Consider the following 11,613-nt stretch of genomic DNA (forward strand, 5'->3'; position numbering starts at 1 on the left):
AGGGTTTTAGTCTGTAGGACAACAGACAATCATACCATAGGCTGGCTTCTAGGTTTAGCCTCTCCGATCTCGTCGTAGATCAACTCTTGTACTACTCATATTATCAAGAATAAATCAAGCAGGACGTAGGGTTTTACCTCCATCAAGAGGGCCCGCACCTGGGTAAAACATCGTGTCCCCTGCCTCCTGTTACCATCCGCCTTAGACGCACAGTTCAGGACCCTCTACTCGAGATCCGCCTATTTTGACACCGACAACACCCCTGCAGGGTTGTAAATGATCTATTCGAATAGCCACGTCCATGTTAAAGGACTTTTGGGTTGCCTATACAGTTCATAGACAAGTGAAAGTGGATACTCTAAAATGCACAAGATAAGCGTGAGTGATATGGATCGCCTTCTCGTAGGGAGACGGGAGCGGATCCATAGTGGTGTATTGATATGGTGAATGTGTGGACTCGTGTGTGCCACCTCAAAAGATTTACTTGTAGTCATAGTTCAGTATAGCCACTGAATCCAAGCTGGCTTGCTGCAGTTAAACTCCACCACCCCCTTTGTTGTTACTGATGCATATGTAGCTAGTTCTGAAGTAAGTCTTGCTGGGTACATTTGTAATCATGTTTGCTTAATTTATGTTTTTGCAGAGAGACTTCAGTCTCGCTAGTAGTTCCGCATGGACTTCGACGTTTAGCTTGTTACCTCAGCTACGATCTTGTGCCCTCGACAGGATCTTGTAGATAGTCAGGCTTCTCAGCCTTTTCATTTGTACTTGTCTATACTTAGACAAGTTAAGCTTCCGCTTGTGCTTGTTGCTTGTATGACTTGAATGCTGGGTCATCAGACCCATGTTTGTAATATCTGGCTCTTCAGAGCCTAATGAATAAATACTTTGAGCTGTAGAGTTTTGTTGTGATGCCATGTTGTATTCGCACATATCGAGCATATTGTGTGTATGATTTGAAATGCTTGGTATGTGTGGGATCCGACAACCTAGTTGTTTATCCTTGGTAGCCTCTCTTACCGGGAAATGTCTCCTAGTGCTTCCACTCAGCAATGGTAGCTTGCTACTGCTCCAGAACACTTAGGCTGGCCGGCATGTGTCCTTCTTCATTCCTATGTCTGTCCCTTCGGGGAAATGTCACGTAGTGTCTACAAGAGTCCTGTTAGCCCAGCTGCTACATCCCGGATTCACTCGCTGATGACCGACACGTTCGTTGCTGGGTCATGTATGCCTGTCCATATACGTTAGTGCCACCTTGGGTTTATGACTAGTCATTTCGGCCCGAGTTCTCTGTCATATGGATGCTAGCGACACTATCATATACGTGAGCCAAAAGGCGTAAACGGTCCCGGGCCAGGTAAGGTGGTACCCGTGGGAATACCGTGCGTGAGGTGGCAAAGTGATATGATGTGTTACATGCTAGATCGTTGTGACTTAGGATCGGGGTCCTAAAACTACATGGTAGCTAAAATAGCATCTCTTAGTTGTTGTGATTAATTGTTGCGTTTAGAGACAGAAATCAAGGCTTTCATTGGAGGAAGGACCGGTCAAGTTTCTCCTTTGCCTCCAATCTACTTGCACCTTGGTCCCGCTGCACCTTCTAATGTGACTTATTACACCTAGACAGAGGGAGTAGTACGAGATACAGTGGCACACTGACTTAGGTCGAATACAAGTGCCCAAAATTGTGTGCATGTTATAATAAGGATTCACTTAAAATAGTACGTGAGCGAACAGAGGGATCAATTGGACAGTGTTCACAAGCAGTAGCGAGATGTGTGAGGCAAGATACACTGCTGGCGCATTTAAGTTTTCTTATTAATTTGTTTGTTTCACTCTTTGACTGGTGGGACCCAACGTACTACATGGAGAGAGGTAAGGTGGCTGCATTATTTCTGTACTACTAACACTGCTTTAAATGCCAAAAGACCTTACCACCAAAGCCACATGACACGATTATGATTTCAATCCCAATGACTCCCACACACAAAAAACACGGCATGCTTGTCACACGAATGCAGGAATGTATAAAAGGTTACTTTCCTCTCGCTAAACATAACAAGAGAGTGGTGTAGCTGGTTAGCTTGTTTGCTCATCAAACTTGAGGTCTCGGGTTCGATAATCGCACTTGAGCATAATTTTGTTGTTTTCTAGGGTTTGCACTCTTCACACTCTCTCCACTATATATATACACACTGAAGCCTCAACGCTTGTAGTTGCTCTCTTCACACTATGTCACCCTCTCCAGATCTAAACAAGACTTCATTGGCCTCTCTCTCTCTCCCCTCACTTCTGGTCAAAGAGCAGGCAGGATCCGTCCGCTGGGAAGGGAAGGAATCCACTCCCAGCGCTACTGTTCTCTTTCACCCAGCGGCAGCGCGGGAGGGCCTTCGACCCCTTCTTCCTTGCCGCCGTACATAGTGTGGGCAGAACAGCCTCCGGTCGCTCACCGAACCACACCCCAAGAACCTTAAGGTATAATTTACTTATTCCACATGCATTGCTCTAGCTACATGTGGCCTTTTTCCGCTTCTGCACTCGAATCTTGGTGTTGGATCAAACAGGAAAGTAGTGGGGAAATTTGTATAGCATGCATCTAGGATGTGGTTAAAAGAGGAAATGAATGGGGGAAGTAGTGGGAAAAGTTCTATAGCATGAATCTAGGATGTGGTTCAAAAAGGAAAGGAAGGGGGGAAAGTAGTGGGGAAAGTTGTATAGCATGAATCTAGGACGCGGTTCAAAGAGGAAAGGAAGGGGGAAAGTTGTATAGCATGAATCTAGGACGTGGTTCAAAGAGGAAAGGAAGGGGGAAGTACTAGTACAGATTGGCTATCCAGCACCTACGTTGGTCGAAAAGGGAAAAGAATGACAAACATAGTATGCACATCTGTAACGAACTGATCTTTTTGTTTTGGGGACAAGGTTGTAGAGTTTCAGCAGGACTAGATTTGATGCGCTCACACAGGGAAAGGTGTCTAAAGATAACAAAAACTGGGACCAACACAAATATGCTCCTTGGTTGTTTGTTCTTTGTTGCAATAGACTGTGCATCACCCCTTCATACATCGGTAGATGCACATGGTGATGGTGAGTCCATTGTCCCGTGCAACTCTTTAGCTGTTGTTAATCTAAGGCCCTGTTTGGTTAAAAAGTCCTAGGACTTTTTTAGTCCCAACTAAGAAGTCCCTAGTCTCTACCTGCTTAGTTCCAAGGACTATACATGGACTAGAGGTTATTAAATGACATGCTAAAAGACCATGTTACCCCTAGAAATGAACAAATAGAGATAAGGTGCGACGCGGGGCGGGGGCAACTGTTGGGAAAAGTCCCAAAAAGATTCTCCCTCGGGGTCTTCTTTCTTTAGTCCCAAATGCCCACTTTTAGTCCCTAAAAGTCCCTCCTGTTTGGTTTAGATGGGACTGAAAGGCACTTTTTTTAGTCCCTACACCAAAAAGAACCTATAAACAAACACTCTCTAATAATGTCGCTGGAAAATTGATGCAATGCTACAGTTAAAGCAAATTACATGTTTAACGAATTTTATTATTAATATAATCTCTCTGTTAATATGAATCAATGCCAACGTTTGAGAAATGCTACTATCTTGCTTTATTTCCCAATTAGATAAGTTAGATGCTTCTTTTTGCTCCTTTGTGTAAACAAGGTTATCTACTTCACCTCGTTGCTATTGTGACATTTTGCTGCACTGCTGCTACCTCTTGAGCACTGCGTTGGTTTTTCCCCGAAGAGGAAGGGATGATGCAGTAGAGTAGCGTAAGTATTTCCCTCAGTTTTTAAGAACCAAGGTATCAATCCAGTAGGAGGCTACGCGCGAGTCCCTCGTACCTGCCCCAAACAAATAAGTCTTCCCAACCAACGCGATAAGGGGTTGTCAATCCCTACATGGCCACTTACGAGAGTGAGATCTGATAGATATGATAAGATAATATTTTTGGTACTTTTATGATAAAGATGCAAAGTAAAATAAAAGCAAAGTAAAAAAGCAAGGTAAATAACTAAGTATTGGAAGATTAATATGATGAAGATAGACCCGGGGGCCATAGGTTTCACTAGTGCCTTCTCTCCAGAGCATAAGTATTCTACGGTGGGAGAATGAATTACTGTTGAGCAATTGACAGAAATGAGCATAGTTATGAGAATATCTAGGCATGATCATGTATATATGCATCACGTCTGAGACAAGTAGACCGACTACTGCCTGCATCTACTACTATTACTCCACTCATCGACCGCTATCTAGCATGCATCTAGAGTATTAAGTTAATGAAAACAGAGTAACGCCTTAAGCAAGATGACATGATGTAGAGGGATAAACTCATGCAATGTGATGAAAACCCCATCTTGTTATCCTCGATGGCAACAATAAAATACGTGCCTTACTGCCCCTACTATCACTGGGAAAGGATACCACAAGATTGAACCCAAAGCTAAGCACTTCTCCCATTGCAAGAAAGATCAATCTAGTAGGCCAAACCAAACTGATAATTCGAAGAGACTTGCAAAGATAACCAATCATACATAAAAGAATTCAGAGAAGATTCAAATATTTTTCATAGATAGAATTGATCATAAACCCACAATTCATCGGTCTCAACAAACACACCGCAAAAAGAAGATTACATCGAATAGATCTCCACAAGAGAGGGGCAGAACATTGTATTGATATCCAAAAAGAGAGAAAAAGCCATCTAGCTAATAACTATGGACCCGTAGGTTTGAGGTGAACTACTCAGACTTCATCGGAGGGGCTATGGTGATGATGTAGAAGCCCTCAATGATCGATGCCCCCTCCGGCGGAGCTTCGGAGCAGGCCCGAAGATGGGATCTCGTGGATACAGAAAGTTGCGGCAGTGGAATTAGGGTTTTGGCTCTGTATCTGATCGTTTGGGGGTACGTAGGTATATATAGGAGGAAGGAGTACGTCGGTGGAGCAACAGGGGGCCCATGAGGGTGGAGGGCGCGCCTGGGGGGTAGGCGCGCCCCCCTACCTCGTGGCCTCCTCTTTTGTTTCTTGACGTAGGGTCCAAGTCCTCTGGATCATGTTCGGTGAGAAAATCACGTTCCCGAAGGTTTCATTCCGTTTGGACTCCGTTTGATATTCTTTTTCTTCGAAACCCTAAAATAGGCAAAAAACAGCAATTCTGGGCTGGGCCTCCGGTTAATAGGTTAGTCCCAAAAATAATATAAAAGTGGATAATAAAGCCCAATAATGTCCAAAACAGTAGATAATATAGCATGGAGCAATCAAAAATTATAGATACGTTGGAGACGTATTAAGCATCCCCAAGCTTTCCTGCTCGTCCTCTAATAGGTCAATGATAAAAACAGAATTTTTGATGCAGAGTGCTACTTGGCATAATTTTAATGTAATTCTTCTTAATTGTGGTATGAATATTCAGATCTGAAAGATTCAAGATAAAAGTTTAATATTGACATAAAAATAATAATACTTCAAGCATACTAATAAAGCAATCATGTCTTCTCAAAATAAAATGGCCAAAGAAAGTTATCCCTACAAAATCATATAGTCTGGCTATGCTCTATCTTCACCACACAAAGTATTTAAATCATGCACAACCCCGATGACAAGCCAAGCAATTGTTTCATACTTTTGACATTCTCAAAACTTTTTCAATCTTCACGCAATAGATGAGCGTGAGCCATGGATATAGCACTATAGGTGGAATAGAATGGTGCTTGTGGAGAAGACAAAAAGGGAGAAGATAGTCTCACATCAACTAGGAGAATCAACGGACTATGGAGATGCCCATCAATAGATATCAATGTGAGTGAGTAGGGATTGCCATGCAACGGATGCACTAGAGCTATAAGTATATGAAAGATCAACAAAAGAAACTAAGTGGGTGTGCATCCAACTCGCTTGCTCACGAAGACCTAGGGCAATTTGAGGAAGCCCATCATTGGAATATACAAGCCAAGTTTTATAATGAATTCCCACTAGTATATGAAAGTGACGAAATGAGATACTCTCTACTATGAAGATCATGGTGCTACTTTGAAGCACAAGTGTGGTAAAAGGATAGTAGCATTGCCCCTTCTCTCTTTTTCTCTCATTTTTGTATTTGGGCCTTTTCTCTTTTTTTCGTCCGGAGTCTCATCCTGACTTGTGGGGGAATCATAGTCTCCATCATCCTTTCCTCACTTGGGACAATGCTCTAATAATGATGATCATCACACTTTTATTTTCTTACAACTCAACAATTACAACTCGATACATAGAACAAAATATGACTCTATATGAATGCCTCCGGCGGTGTACCGGGATATGCAATGACTCATGAGTGACATGTATGAACGAATTATGAACGGCGGCTTTGCCACAAATACGATGTCAACTACATGATCATGCTAAGCAATATGACAATGATGGAGTATGTCATAATAAATGGAACGGTGGAAATTTGCATGGCAATATATCTCGGAATGGCTATGGAAATGCCATAATAGGTAGGTATGGTGGCTATTCTGAGGAAGGTATATGGTGGGTGTATGATACCAGCGAAAGGTGTGCGGTATTAGAGAGGCTAGCAATGGTGGAAGGGTGAGAGTGCGTATAATCCATGGACTCAACATTAGTCATAAAGAACTCATATACTTATTGCAAAGATCTCCAAGTTGTCAAAGCAAAGTATTACACGCATGCTCCTAGGGGGGTAGATTGGTACGAAAACACCATCACTCGTCCCCAACCGCCACTCATAAGGAAGGCAATCAATAAATAAATCATGCTCCGACTTCATCACATAACGGTTCACCATACGGTCATGCTACGGGAATCACAAACTTTAACACAAGTATTTCTCAAATTCACAACTACTCAACTAGCATAACTTTAATATCACCATCCTCATATCTCAAAACAATTATCAAGCATCAAACTTCTCATAGTATTCAACACACTCATAAGAAAGTTTTATTATTATTCTTGAATACCAAGCATATTAGGATTATTTCAGCAAATTACCATGCTATTTAAGACTCTCAAAATAATCTAAGTGAAGCATGAGAGATCAATAGTTTCTATAAAACAAATCCACCACCGTGCTCTAAAAGATATAAGTGAAGTACTAGAGCAAAACTATATAACTGAAATGATATAAGCGAAGCACATAGAGTACTCTAACAAATTCCAAATCATGTATGGCTCTCTCAAAAGATGTGTACAGCAAGTATGATTGTGGTAAACTAACAAATAAAGACTAAAATAATACAAGACGCTCCAAGCAAAACACATATCATGTGGTGAATAAAAATATAGCTCCAAGTAAAGTTACCAATAGAAGTAGACGAAAAGAGGGGATGCCTTCCAGGGAATCCCCAAGCTTTGGCTTTTAGGTTTCCTTAGATTATCTTGGGGGTTCCATGGGAATCCCCAAGCTTTGGCTCTTGCCACTCCTTGTTCCATAATCCATCAAATCTTTACCCAAAACATGAAAACTTCACAACACAAAACTTAAAGTAGAAAATCTCATGAGCTCCATTAGCGAAAGAAAACAAAAGACCACTTCAAGGTAATGTAATGAACTCATTATTTATTTATATTGGTGTTAAACCTACTGTATCTCAACTTCTCTATGGTTTATAAACTATTTTACTAGCCATAGATTCATCAAAATAAGCAGACAACACACGAAAAACAAAATTTGTCAAAAACAGAACAGTCTGTAGTAATCTATAGCTAGCGCAAAATATGGAACCCCAAAAATTCTAAAATAAATTGATGGACGTGAGTAATTTATCTATTAATCATCTGCAAAAAATAATTAACTAAATATCACTTTCCAATTAAAAATGGAATTAGTTCTCGTAAGCGCTAAAGTTTCTGTTTTTTACAGCAAGATATCAAGACTTTCCCAAGTCTTCCCAATGGTTCTACTTGGCAAAAACACTAATTAAAGACAACAAACACAACCTAAACAGAGGCTAGATAAGTTATTTAATACTAAATAGGAGCAAAAAGCAAGGAATAAAAATAAAATTGGGTTGCCTCCCAACAAGCGCTATCGTTTAACGCCCCTAGATAGGCATAAAAGGCAAGGATAGATCTAGGTATCGCCATAATAGTAAGATAGATCATTAAAACTCATTTCATATTCTCAGCAGAAAGTTTTCTTTGAGGCAAGAAAAAGTAATCATAAGGGATAAATTTAATGGGGCAAAAATCCGCAAGATAAACCTTGGGAGGTATAGGTTCCTCCTTTGGTCCTTCGTATTGCACAACCAATTCATCATTATAAGCATTCTTTTGACAAAACTTTGTGAGCCTATATTCAAGAGAATATCCTAGTTCATTATTTCGACTGCCCAAATCATCATTAAGCTCAGAAATTCTATCAACTAAGACATTGGTAGGAACCCTTTTTCTAAGATTTTCATTGAAAGAAACATAGTCTAGTGATTGAAAATGCATTATTGCTTCATGATCAAAAAGGATGGCCTCTATGGGAGGACGGCAAGCGTCGACCCTATAATGCGCAAAGATTTCTTTGGCTTCTTTTATTATGAATCTAAACTCATGAGCCAAAAAGATAGTAGCGGCACGCTTAACAGAAGAATGCTCAATATTAGAAAATTCTAGGAAAATCCTTTGAATGCAAGGATGCAAGTGCATGAATTGTCTTTCAAGTTCAACTACAAGCATGCCAATAGCGTCCGCAAGACTACTAGTTCTATGAAGGATAGAACTACCCATAGAAGGTAAAGCACCGGCACAAGTAAAGAAATCTTGAATAACTCCTTTTCCAATAATATTACCACTACCAACACGGAATTTTTTTTGTATGTAAGATGGGGGGTTCTTTAACAGGAGCATCAGGATTTTTCATGACATTATTATTGTCCATATCGACAATAATTTCTCCTATTTCAGACATAACGGCAGAAAGTGCAAAGGGCAAAAAGAGGCAAACGGGAAAAGAGAGGGAGGATAGAGAGATAGAGGGCGAATAAAACGGCAAGGGTGAAGTGGGGGAGAGGAAAACGAGAGGCAAATGGCAAATAATGTAATGCGGGAGATAGGGATTGTGATGGGTACTTGGTATATTGACTTTTGAGTAGACTCCCTGGCAACGGCGCCAGAAATCCTTCTTGCTACCTCTTGAGCACTACGTTGGTTTTTCCCCGAAGAGGAAGGGATGATGCAGCAGAGTAGCGTAAGTATTTTCCTCAGTTTTTGAGAACCAAGGTATCAATCGAGTAGGAGGCTATGTGTGAGTCCCTCGTACCTGCACAAAACAAATAAATCCTCGCAACCAACGTGATAAGGGGTTGTTGTAACGCCCCGAGACCGATGTGCCAGGTGTCCTCCAGTTATTCGTTGTTGTTGCCTTGTCATTGCTTGCGTGTCATGCATTCCATATCATGTCATCATGTGCATTTCATTTGCATACATGTTCGTCTCATGCATCCGAGCATTTTCCCTGTTGTCCATTTTGCAATCCGTCGCTCCTATGTCACCCGGTTTCCCTTTCTACCTCTTTTCGTGTGCGGGCGTTAAACGTTTTCGGATTGGACCGAGACTTGTCATGCGGCCTTGTTTTACTACCGGTAGACCGCCTGTCATGTTTTGTGTCATTTGAACTTCGTTTGATACTCCAACGGTTAACCGAGGGACCGAAAAGGCGTCGTGTGTGTTGCAGCCCAACACCCCTTCAAAGTGGCCCAAAACCCACCTAAACCTCCTCCATCATCTAGAGCGTTCGATCACGACCGTGTGGCCGAAAACCGCACCTCATTTGGAGCCTCCTAGCTCCCTCTACCTATAAATATGTGATCTCCTCCCAAAATTCGCGGTCTAACCCTAGCCTCCCTCTTCCTCTTGCCACCGGACGCGTCTTCGTCGCCGCCGGACATGTCCGGTCCTCAGCGCCGCCGCCCGCAGCCAATCTGGCCACGCCACATGGCACTCCGCCGCAGCCCACCACCGCAGCCCGCCAGGCCCATCGCGGGCCCGCGGGGACCAACCGCCGCCGCCCCGCGCCTGTCATCCCCGCCGCCATGCCTGAGGCGCCGCCTCCGCGCCGCGCCACCATGCGCCCCACCAGCGACCGGCTCGCCACCTCGTCATCGAGAAAGCGCCAACCCTGCCGCCGCCTCCTCTCACCGGCCGGTTCCTTCGCCGCCTAGAATGCCGAGCCCGCCGCCGTCGATCTCCGTCGCCCGCACCGCCGTCCATCGCCGGCGCCGCCACTAGCTCCGGCCGACGACCTTGGCCGCCTCCTCCTCTCCTCGACCTCAGTGCAACTCTGGCCGGCGAACCTCGGGAAGCCCACCGCTATAGTGCCCGCGAGATCCAGATCTGGATCTGAAAATATCTCGGGGTTGACTTTTTCTCTCCTAACCCTAACATTTTGCATACTTTGACATGCCATAACTCTACATCCGTAGCTCCAATTCGTGCGTGTAGCATATCAAAATGTTCGTCTCGACGAGTACATCATTTCATCTCATTGCATCATTTTCATTTGAGCTGATCTTGATGCCCGAAATGCTGTTGGAAGAGGGCTATGTGAGGAATATGTCAGATCAATTTCAGCAAATGGCACTTTGTCATTTTTGCAATGATTAATGTGTGCATGATATGATCCCGAGCTCTAAATGTGTTTTGTGTAATGCCATGCAATCTTTACAGAGGTGCTTGCCATGTATTTTTTGTGATCTTTGTGCTGACTAGCACAAGCACGCAAAGTAGCGTAATCGTTGATGTTGTTTTCAGGGACTTAGAATTTCACTAAGTCCTTGTCCTGTTTTTGTTTTTATGCCATATGTTCATGTTGTTTCCTAGTGATACATGCCTCTTTTGAGGATGATCAGTAAGGATGTTTTGTTAATATTGTGGTGCTCTATCCATCCGTGTCTTTGTTTGCATTTATGGAGCACCCTAGCTTGAGTCAATCGAGCTCTACTTTTGCTATAAAATGTTCCTGGCAGATTGTTAACTTGTTTAGCGATTTTGTCGAGGTTGTTGCTATTGATCCGTGCATGCTATGTTGTTGTTCTTGCCATGTATAGCTTCTATACCATGTCTTCTTGACGGGTGTATGCTTAGTTTGTCATGCCATGCTATGTAGTGAGTGCATCAAGCTCGTAAACATGCCTACTTGTTAATCTGTTTGCATGCTCCAGTTTTTCACTAAGTCTGAATCTGTTTATGTTTTTGCTATGTTCACATGCTTGCAATTGTATTCTCTGATCCCTTTTGGCTCATGGTCACTAAGGGACTTTTGTTATATGCTTAGAGTAGCTTCATGCCATGCCTTGCTTTGCCATGATATGTTCCTGTAGCTTGTAGTTTTCATGCTCTAAACATTTCTTCCTGATGATAAATTCCTGATATCTTGTTTATTTCACTAACTCTGAAACCTGTAATCATTTGCACTTTTGCCATGCTTGTTTGAACCTGTTAATGAGTGAATTAGCCGTACCTCAGTGTTCATCTTTTGTCAAGATTCTTGAGTGGATCCCTGCCATGTATTTTGTTGTCATGTTGGAGTGTTGTAGCATGTTGTTCTTGATGCATTTAGATGGCTACTTGCTGTTTATCGTAGACCGGTGCCATATTTGTTTTGCTTG

Source organism: Triticum aestivum, chromosome 7A, assembly GCF_018294505.1.
Source record: "Triticum aestivum cultivar Chinese Spring chromosome 7A, IWGSC CS RefSeq v2.1, whole genome shotgun sequence".
Taxonomy (NCBI): domain Eukaryota; kingdom Viridiplantae; phylum Streptophyta; class Magnoliopsida; order Poales; family Poaceae; genus Triticum; species Triticum aestivum.